The 24,299-nt window shown below is 30.8% G+C and overlaps 1 protein-coding gene across 6 annotated transcripts in view; it reads left to right on the forward strand.

Moving 5' to 3' along the window:
- LOC126887890 (zinc finger protein 431-like) overlaps positions 1 to 24,299 on the forward strand; it is a 94,463-nt gene that overhangs the window by 7,949 nt on the left and 62,215 nt on the right. The gene's annotated exons all lie outside the window — the stretch shown is intronic.

Genomic DNA, 24,299 nt, shown 5'->3' on the forward strand with positions numbered 1-24,299 from the left:
TACAAAGCAATGGATGATGCCGGACAGTGGACAAAAGTGAAAAGAAAAAAGAAAAAACATTTGGATAATCCAGCAAAAAAAAGAATCACACAACCACAACTATCTCAACAGCAAGTGCAAGATATTATAATACACAAAAAGATATCAACACTCCAAGTCATCAAAAAAAGGTAACTAACAACAACAACAACACACAAAACTATTCACTTCAAATGAAAACCATCAGTAATAAAAACTATACTTTTTTTTTAACAACTCATCAAGAATTATCAAGGTTAGAGTTGGCTAATTATTGGAGTGTTGGAGATCCAAACTCTTCCGATGTTATAATAAAAACTAGAAGTGGTTTTATTTTAAAAAGTAATCAGGATAATAAACACATTAAAACAAAGCTGAATTCATTAGTCCAGTCAAGTGTGGTCAAAGAATACAAAGAAACAAATTCTAACCAAAATCAATCAACATCACATAAATCACAAAACACAACTTTCGCCTGTGTTATATCATCGGTAGAATTGGATATTGAGGATACACATATAAAAGACCACCTTACCAATATCGGAATAACACACAGATACTGCAAAAGAATTACATCAAGAAAAACCGGAAAACTGACACCTCTGATTAGAATAATTACGGGAGATTACTCATCATTTCAAAAGCTATTAAGCGAGGGAGTGTTCTTTAAAAACTACCACTATCCTGTTTATCCCAGTCAACCACCCGAACCTTCTCCTATCCCATGTTCCAAATGCTTACTATATACCCACACTACAGAGAACTGCACCACATCAATAAGCTGTAGGAAATGCCAAGGAAAACATTCAACACAAATGTGCACCTCTCCTCTTCCAGAAAAGTGTTTGTCATGCAACGCCGAAGACCACCAAGCATGGTCACCTAAATGTCCTAACAGACCAACTAAACCTATCGAAGGAATTCCTAATGCACGCATTAAGTCTATGAACAAAAAAATCATCCGAAATGCCATCAGAAAATACTGGTACGAGCAGAATACATTCACCAATGACATATCATGATCATATTATTGAAACATATACTAACAAACTAAATAATCCTAAAAATAAAGATCGTCAAGAAATCATAATTAAGCTAAAAAAGAGATTTGTACATCTATATAACATTGATACTACCCCAGTATTTAGCGGAAATCGACTATTTATACTCGTGTTCGATCTGGAAAAACCAACCAATGACTCACCAACTATGCCACAGGAAGGCCTTGCAATATTTCAGGATAATGGCTCATAAGGTGAGGTTTCTTTATTCAAATATCAATAGTTTTCAACCAAAGAAATATTTAATATACAACTATTTACAAGCTAACAATATCGATAGTTTTATGTGTGTGGAAAGCAAAAATAAAGATTTTATTAACCCATATTGTGACTGGTCTATAATCCAACAAAAAGGAAATATATTAAACCAAAACTTCAGAGGAGGCAGTCTTATACAATTCAGAAAAACATGGAAGATGGGTAAAGAAAATTCTCCACGAATAAACAACCCTCTTAATAACTGCATTCATGTCTCATTTCCTTTTAAAGACTCCAAATTACATATTTTCGTAGTCTATATTCACAATTCCTCACTAATTGAAGAAACTGTCTTCATTAAGGCATCCCTTTATGATTATTCAATCATTGGCGATTTTAACCCAAAATCAAGCCCCTCACGTATGAAGCAAATCAAAGGTTTTCTTCAAAATTCTAATTTTTGTCAAATACCTACTCCTCCTACGTTTATAATGGCAGGTAACCCAAGCACAACTCCAGATATATTATTTTGTTCTAAAAATATTATAAATAATATCACAAATATACTTGTAACTCCAGATCTGGGAAGTGATCACTTGGCTTTGCAATTTGATTTTAATCTACATCATGATCCTGACCACATTAATGAAATTAATCTTCCCAATATAGCAAAATGTAATGTACAAAATGTAAATAATAGAATGAAAGAATTTTTGAATATAAGGCATGACATTTGCCCAAATTACATTAAAAATTTCAACACTATGTTGTCTAAATTATTAATAGAGAATTCGCCCAAACAGAAGAAATCACCCTTTAATTACAATCTTCCACCCTTCATTTTGTCTCTGATTAAATTGAAGAGACAGTTACTCAGGCAGATAAAAAAAATGAGACACATGCATTAAAATCACAATTTAATGAACTAAACAAAGATATTCACAAACTTATATCACAATTTAAACAACATAAATGGATCCTAGCATGTAAAAGTATAAACTCCATAAAAGGAAAAACATACTGGAATGAAATAAAAAAACTGTCTAAATATAAATCGTTTAGACCAGCGGTTCTCAAACTTTTTGAGTCATGTACCACCTACAGTTCTTTTTATTATTTTTGGTACCACATATTTATACAAAAATACAAGTCATAAATTAAATCACATATTCTGGAACCAAACATGGTTCGATTGAACCTAACTTACCCTAGTACAAATATGCACACAAAAAAGTTACAGCCCTCTGAAGTTACAAAATGAAACTCGATTTTTTCCGATATATCGAAAACTATTGGAGATTTTTTAATGAAAATGGACATGTGGCATTACTATGTCAGGAAATTATAGTGAAATTTGTGCACCCATAAAAATTTTATGGGGTTTTGTTCCCTTAAACCCCCCAAACTTTTATGTACGTTCCAATTAAATTATTATTGTGGTACCGTTAGTTAAACACAATGTTTTTGAAACTTTTTTGCCTCTTAATATTTTTTCGATAAACCAGTTTTAATCGAGATGCGGCTTCTTTTTTAATATGTTTATAGAACAATTTTATGGAGGTTTTGTGCCTTTAAACCCCCCAAATGTTTGTGTACGTTCCAATTAAACTATTATTGCGGTACCACTAATTGAATACAGCGTTTTTAAAACTTTTTGCCTCATAGTATTTTTCCGATAAGGCACCTTTTATCGAGATGTGGCTTCTTTTTTAATATGGTTAAAAATATACCTCAATCTGTAATTTATAAATAAATTTTCATATTATTATCGGGTCTCTATAATATAATAATCGTACTTAACAGTATACAAATATGCGGTGGATTTGACAAATACTCAAAATATCTCGATAAAAACTAGCTTTTCGAAAAATTACTTAGAGGCAAAAAAGTTTTAAAAACATTGTTTTTAACTAAAGGTGCCACAATGATAATTTACCTGGAACGTACACAAAAGTTTAGGGGTGGGGGAGGTTTAAAGGGGAGGTTTAAAGGTGCACAAATTTCACTATTATTTTTTTTAAGATTTTAATATATCCGTTTTCAATAAGAAAACTCAAATAGTTTTCGATATATTGGAAAAAATCGATTTTTATTTTGTAACTTCAAAGGGCTGTAACTTTTTTTATGTGCCCATTTGTACTAAGGTAAAATCGAACTATTTTTAGTCCCAGAATATGTGATTTAATTTATGACCTGTATTTTTGTTACACCCTGTATTTTTATAATGTATTATGAAGACTTACTAAGTACTACTATTTTAATTTTTTTTGTGTTTTGTGTACCACCGCAAGTAATGAAATGTACCACCAGTGGTACATGTACCACAGATTGAAAATCGCTGGTTTAGACAACAGATTTCAGAACTGATATACGATGGCCAGACATATAGTACAGATGAAGAAAACTGTAGTGCTTTTGCTAGATACTTCGAAGAAACCTACAAATTTGATGAGGATGACAATTTTGATAGAGATACCTTAGAGGAGGTGGATAGTTGGTTTGGAAGTTTTTATGAAACTAGTCGTAATCTGAATGCTCTTCAGGACATCACAGAAGATGAATATGACGAGGCTCTATACAGGGTGTTTCATTGGGAAAGTAATATACGTTAACTGTAGAAAGAAGACACTTAGGCGGTCTCAAAAATACCATACTTAATGGGTTTTACTTCATTAATAACAAAGATACTGGGTGTTTTATCTATTTTGCCATTTTCTTATTAGGTTCATAACTTTTTAACCACACTGTATATTTATTTTATATTTGGCACGGAAATATTATTTAAGGTGTACAATCAATAAATTTATTTAAAATTGTAAAAAATCCAGGTCCGGATTAAAAAATATTGGAAAAATGTTCCGACCCAAAAACAACACCCTGTACATTATTTTTTTTAAATGGATTTTGTATTTGAAAAGAGGATGAAAAACTAAATTTAATGGTATACTTTGAATTTTCGGCAAAATGATTTTTCTGGTAAAATTTTGAATTTGAATTCTGAAATTATGCGAATTGTGAGAGCTTGAAGTAGAAAAAAATTGAAATAAGACTTAAAACTTGTTAACCACACTCTATATTTATTTTATATTTAATACAGAATATTATTTAAGGTGCCCAATCAATTAATTTATTGACAATTATAAAAAATCCAGGGCCAGATTAAAAATTATGGAAAAATGTTCCGATCCAAAAAAACACCCTGTACATTAATTTTTTTTAAATGGATTTTGCACTTAAAAAAAGGACGAAAACTAAATTTAGTGGTATACTTTGAATGTTCGGCAAAATGATTGTTCTGGTAAAATTTTGAATGTGAATTCTGAAATTATGTGAATTGCGAGAGCTCCAAGGAAAAAAATTTAACTGTGACTTAATTTTAATTAATACCATTATTTAATCTAAATTGGTTAAATGTTACCAGTTTAGTGTTTTTTTTTATTATGGCGACAAATAATTCATAATAAATATTCACCTTTAATTAATGAATAAATAATAAAAGAGTCCACAAAAATACATAACTTTAATCAACGAACTATCTTAAATAAAAAAAAACCAACATTTTTACAAAAAATAACTTATCAAAACTATAGTAATTGTTCAAAATGGCCACCACCTTGTCGAAGACAAAGTCTTGCCCTTTTTGTTATTTGTCTGACTGACTTCCTAATATCGTCAGGGTTATTCTTCATTTATTGGAAGGCGTCTCGAATCCGTTCAAGAAGTTCTTCCCTACTATTTATTTCCTCGTTATAAACTTTGGATTTTAGCTATCCAAAAGTTATTTTTCAGCAATTTTTTTCTGTTTTTTTTAATGTTTAAGATAGTTTGATTAAAGTTATGTATTTTTAGTGGACTCTGTATTATTTATTTATTTATTAAAAGTGAATATTTGTTATAAATTATTTGTCGCTATAAAAAAAATACAAAAAGGTTAACATTTTCACAATTTACATTAAATATTGGTATTAATTAAAATTAAGTCACAGTTTAATTTTTTTACTTCGAGCTCTCGCAATTCACATAATTTCAGAATTCAAATGCAAAATTTTGCCCGAAAAATCATTTTGCCGAAAATTCAAAGTATACCACCAAATTTAGTTTTTCATCCTCTTTTCAAATGCAGAATCCATTTTAGAAAATTTTAATGCACAGGGTGTTTTTTTGGGTCGGAACATTTTTCCAATATTTTTTAATCTGGCCCTGTATTTTTTTATAATTCTAAATAAATTAAATGATTGGACACCTTAAAGAATATTCAGTGATAAATATAAAATAAAAATAAAGTATGGTTAGAAAGTTGTAAGTCGTATTTCAATTTTTTTTCTACTTCGAGCTTTTGCAATTCACATAATTTCAGAATTCAAATTCAAAATTTGACCAGAAAAATCATTTTGCCGAAAATTCAAAGTATACCACTAAATTTAGTTTTTCATCTTCTTTTCAAATGCAAAATCTATTTTAAAAAAATTCAATATACAGGGTGTTGTTTTTGGGTCGGAATATTTTTCCAATATTTTTTAATCCAGACCTGGATTTTTTACAATTTTAAATAAATTAATTGATTATACAGCTTAAATAATATTGGCGTACCAAATATAAAATAAATATACAGTGTGGTTAAAAAGTTATGAACCAAATAAGAAAATGGCAAAATAGATATAACACCCAGTATCTTTGTTATTAATGAAGTAAGACCCATTAAGTATGGTATTTTTGAGACCGCCTAAGTGTCCTCTTTCTACAGTTAACGTATGTTACTTTCCCAATGAAACACCCTGTATAAAGGAAAAAATACAGCTCCAGGCAAAGATTCCATCAATCGTAAAATCCTTAGACAACTAGATCCAGATATTCATAAGGAGATAATGAGCATATACATATAACTATTGTATCATGAATCATTTCTTCCCTGATGAGTGGAAGACAGGCATTGTAATAGTTATCCCTAAACCTTATACTAACCATCAACTACCGCAAAATTACCGTCCAATCGCCCTTCTCCCAGTAATTGGAAACAATTTTGAGAAAATTATCCAAGGAAGATTATATAATGAATTAAACCAACATATTCCAGCACACCAGTTTGGATTTAGAGAAAAATCATCTACAATCCTTCCTCTTTCAATAGTAACATCCAATATACAGGCAGCACGATTGCAAGGACTAAAGGCCGCTGGAGTTTTCTTGGACATCAAGAAGGCTTTTGACTCCGTTTGGCATATAGGATTGTTATATAAACTTCACAGAATGAAATGCTCCCCTTCTCTAATATGGATTATTGACGAATTTCTTAGAAGACGCAGGTGTATAGTTAGGATCAATGAAACATATTCCCATTCATTTTCAGTGCAACAAGGAGTTCCACAAGGTTCACCACTCTCCCCTCTATTGTATATCTCTATTGCAGTGACATATGCGACAATATACTAACCAATACTAATTTGCTACAATTTGCTGATGACACTGCAGTGATATCATATGGAAAAAATGTAATAAAGACAATGGACTTATTGCAGAGGCAGGTTGATGACACATATCTTGGATATCTTGGATGAATAAATGGAGATTAACAATAAATCCTTCTAAAACAAAACTAATAATATTTAACCATAGAATCCAAGATCACTCACCAACTATAAACATATGCGACAATATTATTAAACCCTCCCAAACTGTTAAGTATTTGGGAATAGAAATAGATAACAAATTGAAGTTCAACCACCACACAGCAGTTATAAAAAGGAAAATTATAACTAGAGCAAAACACTTCAGAAGTTTAACATACAAGAATGAGGGAATTACGGTAATATTTATAAAATGATTTGCAGGCCCATGCTGGAGTATGGTTCTACAATTTTCTATAATTCTAAAGGTCCTGCCAAAAATAATATAAAGGTGGCTGAAACAACTAGCCTTCGACAAATTACTAGAATGCGTCATCCTGATAATCCACTTCATAATCTATCCAACAGAATGCTGTACGAGAAAACTGGAATTGAACCTATTAATGAGAGACTCAATGAGCTGTTTAAATATCTCTTCATTAATGACAATAACAAAAATTTGATTGAGCCCCACATTGTGAAGATACCAGAGGACAGTGCCTGTAGATATCCAGGAAGAACTCTCTTTGAAGAAATCTGCTACACATCAAGACAATAAACAACTCTATTCAAATCATCATCTGTATTGTAACTAATTGTCAGTGATATTGTGATTACCGCCATATACAAATATTTTTTATTAATTATTGTATTGTATTAATATTAACAAAAAGCATATATTGTAATAATGTATATTAATTGTGTAAATTGGCTGAAAGACTTCGGTCGATGGCCTTTTGGTACATTGTATCAATAATATGTCTCTCTCTCTCTCTCTCTCTCTCTCTCTCTATTATACCTAAATCCCGAATTTCGTTCACACGTGTGACAGGAGTATTATTAATAAAATATTGATGGTGAATAGGCGAATGGGATCTAGCAAAAGTTATTAAAAAGCATTTATTAATATTAAGTTCCATATCATTTCTACCACACCACTCATAAAAATAATTTACTTGTGACTGAAGCTGAGAAATGTTATCCTCATTTTTGACAGTCTTATATATTTTAACATCATCAGCAAACATTAAAAAGGTAACTTCTTTAAGAATAGAGTGAACATCATTCAAGAACAAATTAAATAGAAGGGGGCCACAGTGGGAACCTTGCGGTACTCCAGATGTAGCTGTAAAAGCCTTAGAAAGAGAACATCCTCTTTTTACACTTAAACTTCGATTAGTCAGGTAACTTTACATCCAATTAAAGAGACTTCCAGAAATACCATATGCTGTAAGTTTTGCAAGTAAGATACAGTCAAACCTGCCATATCCGGATCAATGTGGCGACAGACCGATCCGGATATGAAAAAATCCGGATATCAAGACCACTACTTCTTTTATAGTCTCTGAAACGTTTTCTCCATCATACATTCCAGTAATCAACGCCGTCAATTAATAACTTTCGTCGATAGACACGTTTTATAGATTCTATAATACATTATTTCGCCATCTTTTAGTTCTTCTTTTAGTGCGTTGTCCAACAGCAGGACTGCCTTTCTCGGTAGATTTCGGTAGATCCGGACGGCGCAGAACTTTCCGGATATGGGGAGGTCCGGATATGACAGGTCCGGATATGGCAGGTTGTACTGTATTATGATTGACCTTATCGAAAGCTTTAGAAAAGTCAGTATAGATGGAATCTACTTGTAACTTGTTTTCCAAAGCAATAACAATGTCATTCTGATAAAGAAGTAAATTAGTTACTGTAGATTTACCCTGTACAAAACTGTGCTGTTCATTCACCAGAATACTACTGGATTCACAAGTAAGCTGCTTAGTAACTAAATAATCTAATAATTTTGGAATTGCTGATAAAGTACAAACTGCTCTGTAGTTTTCAACATTTGACTTTGAACCAGATTTAAAAATAGGTTTTATGTAACTACGTTTCCAGCAATCAGGGAAAACCCCTTCTTGCAAAGATTTATTGAAGATTATATACAATGGCTTAGCTATAGTACAAACACATTGTTTTAATAGATAGTTAGGAATGCCATCAAGGCCAAAATTTAGTTTAGGAGACAAATTGTGAATACTCTTAAAAATAGTATTAATGTTAAAAGAGCATGAACTCATGTTACCAGCATTTTCAAATTGTATTGTGGGGGGTAGTATTGTAGTCAGTGAACACTGTAGAAAAAAATTTGGCGAATAAATTCACAGCTTTCTCCCCAGAACTACTTTGATCATTTCCTAAATATAAATGGCAAGGTACATCATACTTGCGACTGTTGATATATTTCCAAAAAGCGTGTGAGTCAGTCACTATTAATTCTAAATTCAGAATCTCTAACATATAAATTATAACAATCTTTACTTAGTCTACTAGATTCAGATCTTAAGTTATGAAAAATAATAAAATCATCATAATTGTTGAACATCTTATACCTTTTATGATATTTTTTATTTTCTATTATTAATTGTTTTAACTCCGGGCTAAACCAAACTGGAAATGTACTTGTCTTACATACTTTTTGAGGAACATAAGAATTTATTGCATGATTGATAATATCGTAAAATTTAGACACAGCATCCTCAATATTCAAAGCCTTTAGTGACTCCCAACTTTTTTATGGTCCAACATAAGTGAATGAATAGAAAAACACAACGTTAACCTTCATCGGACTGACTGTTGTCTGTTTTGACCCCACATCACAATTTTTGGCTGTTACTTTATAGATCTTAATTTTTAACCAGCATTTTTCCATCTATCTGTAGTTTATATATTTTATTGATAAGATATTATGCATACAAGAACATTTCACGGTTACATTAAATTTAAACTTCAGTTTTATAACATGGGGGGCTCCTAATAGACTGGCTAGCCTCTTATGTCATATAAAATGCATTCTAAATAAGCAGATCGAAAAGATTAAAATATGACAGACCTATTTCCAGAACTTTTGGATATTATTGAGCTTAGAGTAGAACAAAACAAAATACAAGGGGGCGGTGCCATTTGTGTTGTAGAGGCAAAGACAGAAAAACAAGCAAAATATGCGTAAAGTGTAATAATTTTGTATGCCTGGAACATTCGAACTCAGAGACAGTTTGTGGTCATTGTACAAATAAGATATAGCTGTTATTTACTCTGTTAGTATCAATCAGTAGAATTTATTTTGTATTAATGTGTATGCCTTAGTCTAATAAATGTTCAATACTATAGAAATATTGTGTTATTGTTACAATTTTTGTTCATATAGACATTGTTTACGCATTATAAGAATTGGCTCCATTCAGCCCACGGCCTGTCTTTTCTGTAATATTTTTAGGCACATCCGATGAAAATTAAGAAAATGTGAGGCTATACTTGGGTTTTAATTTCAGTATTTTATAAATGCTCGAATATTCCACAGGGTGACGTGAACTGTGAGAAAAAATCAGTTTGAGTGGTACACCTGGTATACAGGGTTGTTTCGTTTTAAACATTTTGTTTTAAACAACTGTTTTAAACATGTTTCAAACATTTGTTTATGTTTAAAACAGTTTAAAACACGTTTAAAACACTTAAATTAAACAAGCGTTTTTTTTTCATTTTCTTTATTAAAATAATAAATATGAAAAAAATTCCCAAATACATTATACGAACTTTTTAACATACATATTATTTATTTATTAATAACCGGAACTTAACAAAAATTGGAAAACTTAATCATTTTGAATAAAAGAGTTAATAAATTTTTCAAAACTGTTTCAGTCTCATAGTAATCTTGTAATCAAAAATTATCAATCTGATATCTGACAGGGCACGTCATCAAGCTCTTTAAAAATTGAAACCAACTTAGCAGCTTTGACATTGCCTAGCCGATTACGTAGTTTGGAATGGCAAACCGTATGTAGAGGAGAAGAGTCTTTCTATGTTGGCTGACGATGCATTAGCTATGTGGAGATGTTGAGCAAGTTCCAATGCTGTAGTATTTATATTTTTCATAGAACACTACCATGTCTATGGTATTACATTCTCAATTAAATCTCAATTCTCAATATTGAAATATATTAAATTCTCAATAATTGGCAGTCCTTCTGAATGATAATTTATAACGGATGGATGATAATTTTATTTCCACTAAAGCGCTTATCAAGCAAAGGACATCGCACACATCTTATGGAAAATATAATGTCACTCAAATTCAATAAAATTTATACGAATAGATTCGTTTTAAATTAACGGTCAAATCTTATCATTGCGCCAACTCTTAATTATGATTAATTACGGCGCAAATTGCAATTAAAGTTTATCGAAATCACATTTTTGGAGTCAGTAAAACTGTCAGTTACAATCACTATTGCTCTGGGTGCTATTCAAAAGAGCTTAAACCCCGCTGGGCCTAAGCGGATTAGTGAAACTAATCCGCTGATTTATGGAGTACCGACAATTTGGGTATTATAAAATATTTTTTCTCTTTCTAACTTATGTACGTGTCCATTTGATTTCAGATTTATTTATATCAATTTCTGCTCTTATTGAAAATATGGAGTTGGCGCAATGATAAGATTTGACCGTTAATTTAAAACGAATCTATTCGTATAAATTTTATTGAATTTGAGTGACATTATATTTTCCATAAGAAGTGCGATGTCCTTTGTCAAAAAATGAGCTGGGGTCAAAGCCATTTCCATATGCTCCTTGAAGCTCCTTCGTATCACGTACCGAAAATTCGCCATTTGCATGTTTCAAAAAAACACTAAACACCACAAAATAACTTACAGTAGACGTTATTGCAATAGCCAACTTGCAATGCGAATTAATAAATAGTAAATAGTCTGGGTGTTGTTCTGAAGCTATTTATTTGTGACATTTTTGTAATTAACTATTCTAAATGGGAAATAAGCCACAATTTAACTAAAAAAAATGATTTTATTAACGTTTTGCATCCAATATTAATGTTAATAAAATTCTTTTGTTGTAGCTTATCACCCATTTAGATTAATTAAATAGTGCAGGTTCCCCAGGCAATAGCTCTTAATTACAATTGGATTTCTTATCTATTAGATATGTTAAAGAAAAGTTAAAATCAAGTTATTAATCTTATGTTTCAGGAAATAAGATTTAAACAATTTATTTTTCTAAGTTTTACTTGTAACATAAAATTAAAAAAAAAACATGTTTTAAACAAAAAAAATGTTTAAAAAAAAACCTGTGTTTTAAAACTTGTTTTATTTGTTTAAAACATAAAATATAAAAACAAAATAAAACATGTTTAAAACAAAAAAAAAACGTTTAAAACAAAAAAAACATGTGTTTTGTATAAAATTAGAAAACATGTTTTTTGCAACCCTGCTGGTATACAATAACAATTTACCTGTCTAGCAACAACATTATTACAGTGACGATGTTAAAGAATAAGGCTATAACATGTTTAAAAAATCACTTAAATTGGACAACAGGTTTAGGAAATTCGAGACATTAAAAATGACCATTTTTTAAGCTTGTGGAAACTTTAATTTCTTGGAGAAGTGTGTTATGGTGTAAATAAATAATTATTGATTGGTGTAAGGTTTATTTTTAATATTGGCTATGAGGAGGCTTGGTTGTATAGTAATTTCCAGCCACATCTAGTCTTTCAAAATATAACTAATTTCACAAAAAAATAATTACTAAAATGTCTACAGGTTGTCTCTGAGATTAGCGAACCAACTATATCAGCAATTAAAAGCCTGATCTATCACACTATTATTTCGACCTAATAATAAATCTGACCCCGGAGGTAAACTATAAAATATGTCGACATGGTGTTATTTTGAACAAGTTCCTTTAATTCACTTATTTTATTAGTTGGATTATACAAATTGGTTATATTTTATATTAAAATATGGTCGGTCATATTGTCTTTTAACCAATTATGGGATATATCAGATTTTTATTAACATCCTAAGTGCTCTAAACTTTGTTGCAAACACAGTTGCTCGAAATGACATATAGGCCAGAAAATGAAGCATTTTCGTCCAGCATGGATTTACTTGAAATTTTCACAGAAGGTAGGGAATAGCCCAAGGATCATTTTCTATATTATGCCGATGTACGCTAAACCCCTTGGGGGCGGGAATTTTTCATTACATTTTAACCATGGAAATCGATGGAAAATATGGATCTAAGAACAAAATGTTGCTTAGGTTTTCTTCGTAAAACTAATATTTTTCGAGTTATCGCGGTTGAAAATAACAGTTTTTTGACGAAAAAATCGACTTTTTTAGAGAGAATAATTCGAAAAATATGCATTTAAGAGGATCGGTACGTATTTTCGGCTGCAATGCTATTCAAACGGGGATTCATTTTTTTCGAATCCTGAGAAAACTAATAAGTATTTTTGAAAAATTTAAACGCAGAATGAAAGATTACGTTATTAGCGAGGGCCGAAAGTCCCTGAGAACTTCTATAATGTTTATTTTAATAAGTTACAGGGGTGAAAACCTAAGAGAAAATTTACTGTTATTGTTAATTTCAAATATCTCATTCAAAATAAACTTTTTATTTATTCTAAGGGACTTTCGGCCCTCGGTAATAATTTAGTCTTTCATTCTGCGTTTAGATTTGTCAAAAATATTTATTGTTTTTTTTTCAGGATTCGAAAAAAATGAACACAATGTCCGTGGTAATATTTTCCAAATCTATCTTTGTCATACAACGCACTCAGTCGAATAGATTATTGTCAGGATAATGTCAGTCAGACACTGACAATCAGTGACAATTTTAAATATTTGACATAAATCGGGAATATTTTGAGTTGTTGATTAAATAATATTGATAGTGTATACGCTGTGAGCTCGTACGTACAGGGCATATTTACAAATTCGCGAGCGCCAGTAGTGACAAGTCTGTAAACCTTTACCGGAAATTTGACATAAATGTCAAAATGACTAATTTAAAATTAAAATTAAAAACATTAATTATAAAAAATATTAGTTGGTCAAAGCTGTGGTATATGTTTTTACCTTAAATATACTTACGTTTTAAATACTGAATTTAAGTTTTTTTAATGTTCCGTAATATGTAATTATAAATTAATCTATTAATCTTAGCGCCATCTACACGATAATTATTGTGAAAGTATCCGAAGTAAGAAATTCATATTTTATCAATAGAACGTCAAAATGATTAGCAAAATCTTAAAAAAATCGATTACAATTTAATTACTTTTTTGCGTTGTAAATATTAAGCGATAACAATTAAATAATAAATTTAAAAATTACCGGTGAAAGTTGAATTAGTAGTCCTCTAGGACCGACAAGCGAAGTTGAGAGCGTATAGTGTATTTGATATATGTATAGTGTATTTGATAAATAATTGATTTAACGACGTTCTACACCTTCGTTGCGGGGTATGCCTCTCAGAGGAAAGGGGGGGAAACTTATATGCAAGCGAAACAGTATTTTCGAAACAGTATTTTCACTTTTATTTAATAATGGTACGGTAAACAATACTCATTTTTTAATATGTTATTCCTTACAAAAAAACCTTTAATTTAAGCACAAATAATTAAAAATCGTAAATTTGGGTCAAAACTTATTAACTTTTTAAGAATTCCCATAAGAGCTCATGTTAAAACTTAACTTTGAACCTTAATATTAATTAAACGGTACGGTAAAATTTTTTTTAAAAAATCAAGTCTTAGTTTTTTGAAGTAAACTATAACACACTAAAATTTCATGCAAATCCTTAATTCTTTGCCGAAGGTGTAGAACGTCGTTAAGACGTGAACTTTATAAAAAGTTATTTATTGTGTATTATTTATGGAACATAGAAGCAGAGAATACATCAAGATATATTCTGTGATCCAAGTATTTTGTTGTTAGAGATGTTCAAAATTTTAAGCGTTCCATAGTAACAATATATTATTAAAAAATCACTTTAACACTTTTCCTCTTTTCTCGATTGAGTAGTAGTTTTTGTTGTAGGTACATATAAATTATTACAATCACTGAATACATAGTTAGTGAAAAAATTATCAAATTTATTAACTGAATTAATATTTTGCAATTATACAAAAAATAACAGTTATCCAAGAACATTCAAAAGCCATCTCTTTAAGTTAGTTATGACATTGTCAAGTAGAATGACATTCTAGTAATATTTACATATCCATACCAGTGTGAATTTTACTACACGTAATTTGTCATGTAAAGACAGAAAAGATAGGGATTTTGCGAATTATGTACCCATGGCCTTAATCAAAAAAACTGTAGACATCAAAATTGTATCTTTTAGAAACGCAAACAAAATCCTTCTTTCATAATTTTCCTACGACCAATACAAACCGAGATACGGCTTGTTAAATGTTAGCTTTTCTTGTCAAATGCATAATTTCAAATATTCAAAGCCAAATAACGGAAAAACTTTGCATTTTTTCGAGAAAAACTTACCAAATCTATTGTCAAGTAAATATACAATTAGGCATCTCAAAAAATAAAAAGTTTCTAGCATAAAAATTGAGCGACTTATGATCAAAATAAAGTCAGTACCTACTTTTTTCTGCGAAAAAATCAGTGAAAACAACCCCCTTAACTACCCTGCTAATTAAAATTAATCTCCACCTTTTTGTTATTCTTTTTATGTATGTATTATCAATACACTCAAGAAGTCTGACCAATTGAAAAGGCCTAATTTTAAAGAAATTGGAGTTTAAATATAAATTGATTTTTTACAATTTCGTATTTTTCACCCTTTTCTTCAAAATATCTCCGAAGATACTGGAGAGATGAAAAAAATGATATAGTACTAAATTGTAGCCTATTTAATAACTAAAATTTCCCTGTGCATAGATTTTCTTTACAGTGAATATTTAGCGAGGTATAGATGTTTAAAACCTCTATTTACAAGCAAACACCCCCTTATTCGAGCCCTTTAAACTCATCCCACTTAAAAACTAAGGGATCTTACGGAATTTAATTTACATAGTCTTATAGTTCTTCAAAAAACCCTACAAAATCATGTGTGAAAAAACTTTTTATCGCCAAAAATGAAGGAATTTTTAAATAAAACGAATTTTTTTTTCGAAAAATTCCAATAGCTCCCTTGGGAGTGTAATAGAGCATTTTCAATGTATCACAGTACCTGACATCGATCTCGATGAAGATAACTAAAAAACTATTTGTATTTGTAAATTCGTATTTGTGTAAATAAATGTTCGTAAATAAATGTACGTAATTCTACGTTTTTTCTGTATAGATCTATTAAATGACTTATAAAAAATTGCAATGTCATTTAGGGTGGTTTTTAAGTATTGAAATATTATAATATTATATCCTAAACTATAAAACAATCATCATTTAACCAATCAAACCCAAACTTTACCCATATTAAAGTTTACAATATTTTTATATAATTTTTGACAATAAAGGGTAGTTTACACCCCTAAAAACAATCAACGCACTTGAGCATGATACAAAATATGAAATACAAGGTGAGATGATCCTAATCCCAATTACGCAAATCGATGCAAGCCGAAATCATTTTTTTAGGATAAATAAATTTTTTTATACAGCTCCAACAAAGGTAGTTTTAAGGGTTGAAATATTATGATATTATATCCTAAAGCATAGAACAATCATTATACAGGGTGTCCCGAAAAGATTGGTCATAAATTATACCACACATTCTGGGGTCAAGGGGGTTTAAGGGAACAAAACCTACATAAAATTTTTATGGGGTGCACAAATTTTACTGTAATTTTTTTTTTAAGATGTTACTGCCATAAAAACGCCACATGTCCATTTTCAATAAAAAATCTCTGAGAGTTCTCGATATATGAAAAAAAATCGATTTTCATTTTGTAACTTCAAAGGGCTGTAACTTTTTTTTGTGTGCACTATTGTATACAGGGTGTTTCATTAATAATTGTCCATATAGTAACTGGGGAAACCTCAGCACAAAATACGAAGATTTACCCTAAAACACTTAAATAAAATGTGGTTACTTACTGAGTTACAGGGTGTTTTATCTAAAAATTTAAAAACTATTTTTGCTTAGCCTTTTAAAACTATTCGACGTATCCTTTTCATACTTGGCAGAAAGTGCGACTACTATAGACCCTACTAAATTATGATAAACAAACGTTTCTAGCTACTACCAGAGGCGTACGACAGTGGATAGTGAATGGTTGACCCTTCTCAAGTTCTACGCCACTGGAGGAATTACTATTTTAGTGCCATTTTTAGATTCTCCAATACTTTCTACGTAAATAATATACTCTTCATTGGTAACGATAAAGTCATTAGTTTTCGAGATATTTGAAGTTAAATATGAAACGGCACAGTTATTTTAATTAATTTATGATATGATTCATATGTTTAAAATTTAAAAATTATTTGTACCCAGTACTTTAAAAACTATTTAGCGTATCCTTATCATACTTGGCAGAAAGTGTAAGTACTGTACACTAGGGTGGGCCGAAAAAATTATTTGTTTAGTTTTAATACACAATACCCCCAAAAAGATGCCTTTTGGTAAGTATAATCACTGTATTTTTTTTAGGATTTTTAAAAAAACATCTTCAGCCCTCTACCACCCCTAAAGTGAACCCTAAATCAAAATTATTTAATTTAATTAGCAATACCTGTAAAAAGTTTCAATTATATGCAAAGAGTTCATGTTATTTTTTTTATACATTTAGAATAAGATATTCTACCCTCTACCAACAGATAATGATCTTGAATCAAAAATAAAAATAATAAATTCACAATTATTTCTGAAAAATTGTGTGTAAATATGGGAAACTACTGCACATTTTATAGGGTGTTGGGAAATAAAACAAAATTTGAACTGAACTAAAAGTTTATTGGAAACCGAAAACAAACAAAAATATAAATATCCTATTTTTAAACACACTAAAATGCGAAATAAAAATCAATAGAAAAATGCGTTCATTCAATTTTAAATTGTGCTTTGTTATCGTAAGTTACAAGAAAGTCTTTTGATTTTATTTTAGATCGAATAAATCCGTCTCTGCGTTCTGGCCCTGTAACTAGCAAAGATGATTCCGAAACCAATTTCACACATCTCTCCACAGCTTGCGTGTGGCATGGATATTTTGGAAAGTCAAAGTCTGCAATTATAGAGCTATCAATTAACTGTTTCAGCTCATCATCTGGTATGTCAGCTAACATTGGTGGGGCCGTTACTTCACATTCACTCCAGTTTATTAACTCAAAATACTCCGCAGCATTAAAGTTTATTTCTGGTATTTTAAACTGCCTTATTCCGACTTTTTTCTCTTTTCTGGCTTTAATAATTCTCCGTAAAGCTAATTCTCGTACCCATTGACGACTATCTGTTAACATACATAAGAGAAGATTCTCCGGATGAATATAATAGGAGTTTCGTTGGATAACTGCATCTATAATATTTTTAAGATCATCTCTTAAATATCTTGATAGTGTAATGGATTTGAAAACATGCAAACTGGCTTGTGTGCAACTTGGATTAAGCTTTATAAAAAACCACATTGGTGCATAGACTTTAATTATAAATTGAACAAGATCTTTCAATCTTGATGTAGGATGTTCGGTTCCAACGTAGAGGCGGAGAACTCTATTTGCCATTGTCAGCCATCTGGAATGAGCTAACTTTCCAGGGCTACGATTTGCTAAATTTTCATAGACGTTGCCATTTGATATTGCTTGGCATATGTCGTACAGATATGACTGGTCTGAGCTTAATTCTTTAGATGGTATTGTTAGTTCTGGGAGATCACTTTCAATTATTTCAAAATCTACGATTGGAAGGTGTTCGCATTTTTCCAATAATTTCCCGATCACTCCAGAGAATTGACGAGGTCCAGTAGTAGCTCCATCCAAACGTTGAAATAAATGTCTCAATGGCAACTCATTAGCATGTAAGGCACACACAAACCATTGCAAAGGTCGCTTAAGTTCATTTTCGATATATGTTATAACTCCATTTTTATGTCCAGTATTCACTATGGTTCCGTCACAACCAATCGCCACTAAATTATCCAAACAGAAGTTATTTGAAATGAGAAAGTCTATTATTGCCTTTCCAATTGACTTGGCTGAGCCTGCAGATGGGGTAACGTGCCCCAAATAAACAGAATTCGGTTCTTCTATCAATGACACATGTTCTTCTGCAATAGTTCTTTTATGATATCTCTCACCTTTCTTTTCCTGCACTAAGGTTTTGTCCTTCCTGCCATCAAAGTAAATACTCTTAATGGGTTTATTTGTAGACTGAAACTCATTACTAAGGATATTTCTGTTCGTTTGACGAGCTCTTCTAACTTTATTTTTATCGATTACTTTTGAGGTATCACTATCGCAAATAATTCCCACATCTTTTAATACAGCTGTGGCAACAGCAGCTGCTGACCTGTCAGAAATTCCATATTTGTCACATATGGTACCTAATGTGGGCAACTTTATCCTCATTTGACTACAGGATGGTTTCGACGGTAAATCAATATTTGCAACACTAGGTGAGGCTTCAGATGAAGAAGAATTGTCAGAGTCTGTTGATAACCTAGTGACCTCAGTAGAACAGCTGGGCATAGAAATATTGTGAAATTCAGATTTGAATTTTTGTACTCGTTCTGTTTCTTTTGTTTGTCTCTCCGTCCTTACATTCAACTTTTTAGTTGTTTCACGATCAACAGTTCCTATAGCCATATCTCTAGTGGACCGTTGATCCAAAAGAAATTCCTGTTCCTGCTTTGGTACTTTTCTTGATTTATCACACTTGCATGCAGAAAAATCACACTTACAGGCAGCAATGTCGAACAACTTATCCCTTGTTTCCTCTTTGAAGCTGGTAATCTTTAACTCATATTGAACATTTCTTTTGCTTTTTGGATATCTGATAAGGTTTAAATATTTATTATGATATTTACGTAATAATTGCATGATGCGGTCCTTTGACACGGTTGGAATTGACGCTGATTCCCATATACTTTTGATTTTTGGCACAAGCACTTCACAAACTTCATTAAAACTTGGTTCCTTTCCAAAATATTTAGTAAACTTCAGTTCATAACGAATAAACAAATAACATCGAAGCACATGTTCTATCGTTGGTAAAACATGACAGTTTAAGTCGACTGGGTTACCGAAAATTGGACATTCTACTTTACTTCTTGTAATATTTAATTTTAAAGCAGCCATATTTATGGTCGTGCTAGGTATTCACGCAAATACAACAAACACAATCTATTCGTCTTGGCTTTCAACAAATAAACAATAAACATGCGTTTCACCCGAAAGCTTATTTCGCACTAAGAAGATAAGCGACGACAAGTACCATAACTCTCGACGATCCATCTCAGCCGGGACTGTTCGATTGTATCCGAGGCTTCACGACCAAGACCATCAGTATTAAATACTTTTATATTATATTATTATACTTTTTATGCTTTAAAGTTATACGGAGTTAATTTTACATTTTGTGTTTGGAAAAAGTTGGAAAATTGAGATTTTATTTTAGTTAGAGGGTGGTAGAGGGCTGATAAAATCATTTTAAAATAATAAGAAAAAAACAAAAGATTTATACACGGTAAAAGACAAACTTTGAGCGGTATTGTGTTCCTAATTTATTTATTTATTTTTCAAGGTCACTTAAGGGCTGGTAGAGGGCTGAAGACATTTTTTCAAAATAAAACAAAAAATCACAAGTATTTTTTACACATATACGCATCTTTTTACGGGTATTGCGTTCCTGTTTGATTCGTTTTTTTTCTGAAGTCCAGTTTCGGCCCACCCTACTGTACACCCTACTAAATTAAGATAATTTGCGTACGACAGGGGATAGCGACTGGTTGGCCCTTCCCAAATTCTACGCCACTGACGAAATTGCTATTTTAGTGTAATTTTTTTATTTTTCAATAATTTTATGTAAATAATATACTCTTCATTCGTAACGATAAAATGATTAAGTTTTCGAGATATGTATTTGAAATTAAAAATGAAGTGACACAATACATTAATCAAAATAACCTTGTCGTTTCATTTTTAACTTCAAAGATCTCGAAAACTAATGACTTTATCGTTACGAATGAAGAGTATATTATTTTCATAGAAAGTATTGGAGAATACAAAAATTGAACTAAAATAGTAATTACACCAGTGGCGTAGAATTTGGAAAGGGTAAATTATTCACTTTCCCCCGTAGCACGCCTCTGGTAATAGACAGAAACGTTTGTTTAACATAATTTAGTAGTTTGTATAGTAACTATACTTCCTGCCAAGAATGAAAATTATACGTCAAATAGTTTTAAAATGCTGAGCAAAAATAGTTTTTAAATTTTTAGATAAAACACCCTGTAACTCAGTAAGGAACCACATTTTATTTAAGTGTTTTAGGTTAAATCTTCGTATTTTGTACTAAGGTTTCTCCAGTTACTATATGGAAAATTATTAATGAAACACCCTGTGTAGGTAACTGAGGTTCAATCAACTTATTTTTGACTCCAGAATCTCTGGTATAATTTATGACCAATCTTTTCGGGACACCCTGTATAACTAATAAAAACCAAATGTTGGCCATATTAAAGCTTAAAATATGATTTTATAACTTTTTACAATTAGGGGTAGTTTTCATCCTTAAAAAACCAAAAGCGTACAAAGGCTCAATATAGAAAATGAACTAAAGGGTGGTGAAATGAGCCTAATCCCAAATTTTTGTACAAATAGATGCTGGACGAAAAAATTGCGAGGTTTTGCCATTTTTTCTGCTTCATTTCGTGACCTAATAGTGTAGTTTACCTCCGAGGTCCAGAAGTATGAATAGGAATAATAATGTCTTTGCACCTGTATTTATCTAAGAAAATAGTTAAAAAAAAGTATTCACTAAACAATTATCTATTACCACTTAATAAATTTCATTATACTGGTAATGTGGTAAGACGAAAATCACATTGGCAACTCGCTTTGTAAATTACAAGAATTTTTGAGGGTTTTTCGAAATGCTCTACTGAAAAATTACGCTAGATTGACATGTTAACTTTTGCCATAAAGCTACAAATATAGAATCATTTACCCTAGTGTGAAAGTACGAAATTCATATATGTACTTGGTAAAATGAAAAGTAATGTACCAATTGTTTTGAAAATTTACATAAGCATTTACTATAAAAAAAAGTACATGTAAAAAAATGTTCATAAAAAATATTGAAAATTAAACTATTTATGCAAAATCTGCTGGCACCGTGAAAAAAAAACAGCTCCACTGCTGCAGTGATTACTATGGTTCATTTTTTAAATAGGAGGAGTAATTCAAATTTACCGCGCCGTAATGCTTGCTTGTAATTGGTCCAACCGCGAGCAAGCTTACTCCACTAAATTATGAAATTTTGACATTTATAAAATTTTGACACTAATGACATTTAAAATTAATAGGTGAATTAAGTTATATCGCCGATTTTCTGCGTTTTCTGCGTTATTCCTTTAATTTTTAGATTGTTTGTTAGTCTACTTTTATACAGGGTGTCCCGAAAAGAATGGTCATAAATTATACCACACATTCTGGGGTCAAAAATAGTTCGATTGAACCTAACTTACCTTAGTACAAATGTGCTCATAAAAAAAGTTACAGCCCTTTGAAGTTACAAAATAAAAATCGATTTTTTTCAATATATCGAAAACTATTAGAGATTTTTTATTGAAAATGGACATGTAACATTCTTATTGCAGGAACATATTAAAACAAAATTATAGTGAAATTTGTCCACCCCATAAAAAATTTATGGGGATTTTGTTCCCTTAAACCCCCCCCCCCAAACTTTTTTGTACGTTCCAATTAATTTATTATGGTGGTACCATTAATTAAACACAACGTTTTTAAAACTTTTTTGCCTCCTAGTATTTTTTCGATAAGCCAGTTTTTATCGAGATGCGGATTCTTTTTCAATATATTTACGTAAAAATTTTATGGGGGTTTTGTTCCTTTAAACCCCCAACTGTTTGTGTCAGTTCCAATTAAACTATTATTGTGGTACCATTAGGTAAACACAGTGTTGTAAAACTTTTTTGCCTCTTAGTCTTTTTTTGATAAGTCGCTTTTTATCGAGATGTGGCTTCTTCTTCAAAATATACCTAAAAATGTAAGTTATAAATAAATTTTCAGATTATTAACAGGTATTATCATAGGTACTTAACCATATACAAATATGTGGTGGATTCGACAAATATTCAAAATATCTCGATAAATACTGACTTTTGAAAAAGTACTAAGAGGCAAAAAAGTTTTAAAAATATTGTGTTTAACTAATGGTGCCACAAAAATAATTTAATTGGAACGTACACAAAAGTTTGGGGGGTTTAAGGGAGCAAAACCCCCATAAAATTTTTATGGGGTGCACAAATTTCACTTTAATTTTTTTAAGATGTTGCTGCCATAAGAATGCCACATGTCCATTTTTAATAAAAAATCTCTAAGAGTTTTCGATATATGAAAAAAAATCGATTTTCATTTTGTAACTTCAAAGGGCTGTAACTTTTTTTGTGTGCACTATTATACAGGGTGTAACAAAAATACAGGTCATAAATTTAATGACATATTCTGGGACCAAAAATAGTTCGATTGAACCTAACTTACCTTAGTACAAATGTGCACATAAAAAAAGTTACAGCCCTTTGAAGTTACAAAATGAAAATCGATTTTTTTCAATATATCGAAAAGTATTAAAGATATTTTATTGAAAATAGACATGTGGTATTCTTATGGTAGTAATATCTTAAGAAAAAATTATAGTGAAATTTGGACACCCCATAAAAATGTTATGGGGGTTTTGTTCCTTTAAACCTCCCCAAACTTTTGTGTACGTTCCAATTTAATTATTATTGTTGTACCATTAGTTAAACACAATATTTTAAAAACTTTTTTGCCTCTTTGTACTTTTTCGAAAAGACAGTTTTTATCGAGATATTTTGAATATTTGTCAAATCCACCACATATTTGTATATGGCTAAGTACGATTATGGAGACTTTGTAATAATTTGAAAATTTATTTATGATTTACATTTTTAAGTATATTTTGAACCATATTAAAAAAGAAGTAATATCCCGATAAAAAGTGCCTTCTCGAAAAAATACAAAGAGGCAAAAAAGTTTTAGAAACACTGTTTAACTAAAGGTACCGCAGTAATGGTTTAATTGGAACATACACAAACCTTTGGGGGGTTTAAAGAAACAAAACCCCCATAAAATTTTTATGTAAACATATTAAAAAAGAAGCCGCAACTCGATAAAAGCTGCCTTATCGAAAAAATACTAAGAGGCAAAAAAGTTTTAGAAATATTTATTTTAACTAATGGTACCACAATAATAATTTAATTTAAACGTACACAAAAGTTTGGGGGGTTTAAGGGAACAAAACCCCCATAAAATTTTTATGGGGTGCACAAATTTCACTATAATTCTTTTTTAAGATGTTCCTGCTATAAGAATGCCACATGTCCATTTTCAATAAAAAATCTCTT

The sequence above is a fragment of the Diabrotica virgifera genome, chromosome 1 (assembly GCF_917563875.1).
Source record: "Diabrotica virgifera virgifera chromosome 1, PGI_DIABVI_V3a".
Classification (NCBI taxonomy): Eukaryota; Metazoa; Arthropoda; class Insecta; order Coleoptera; family Chrysomelidae; genus Diabrotica; species Diabrotica virgifera.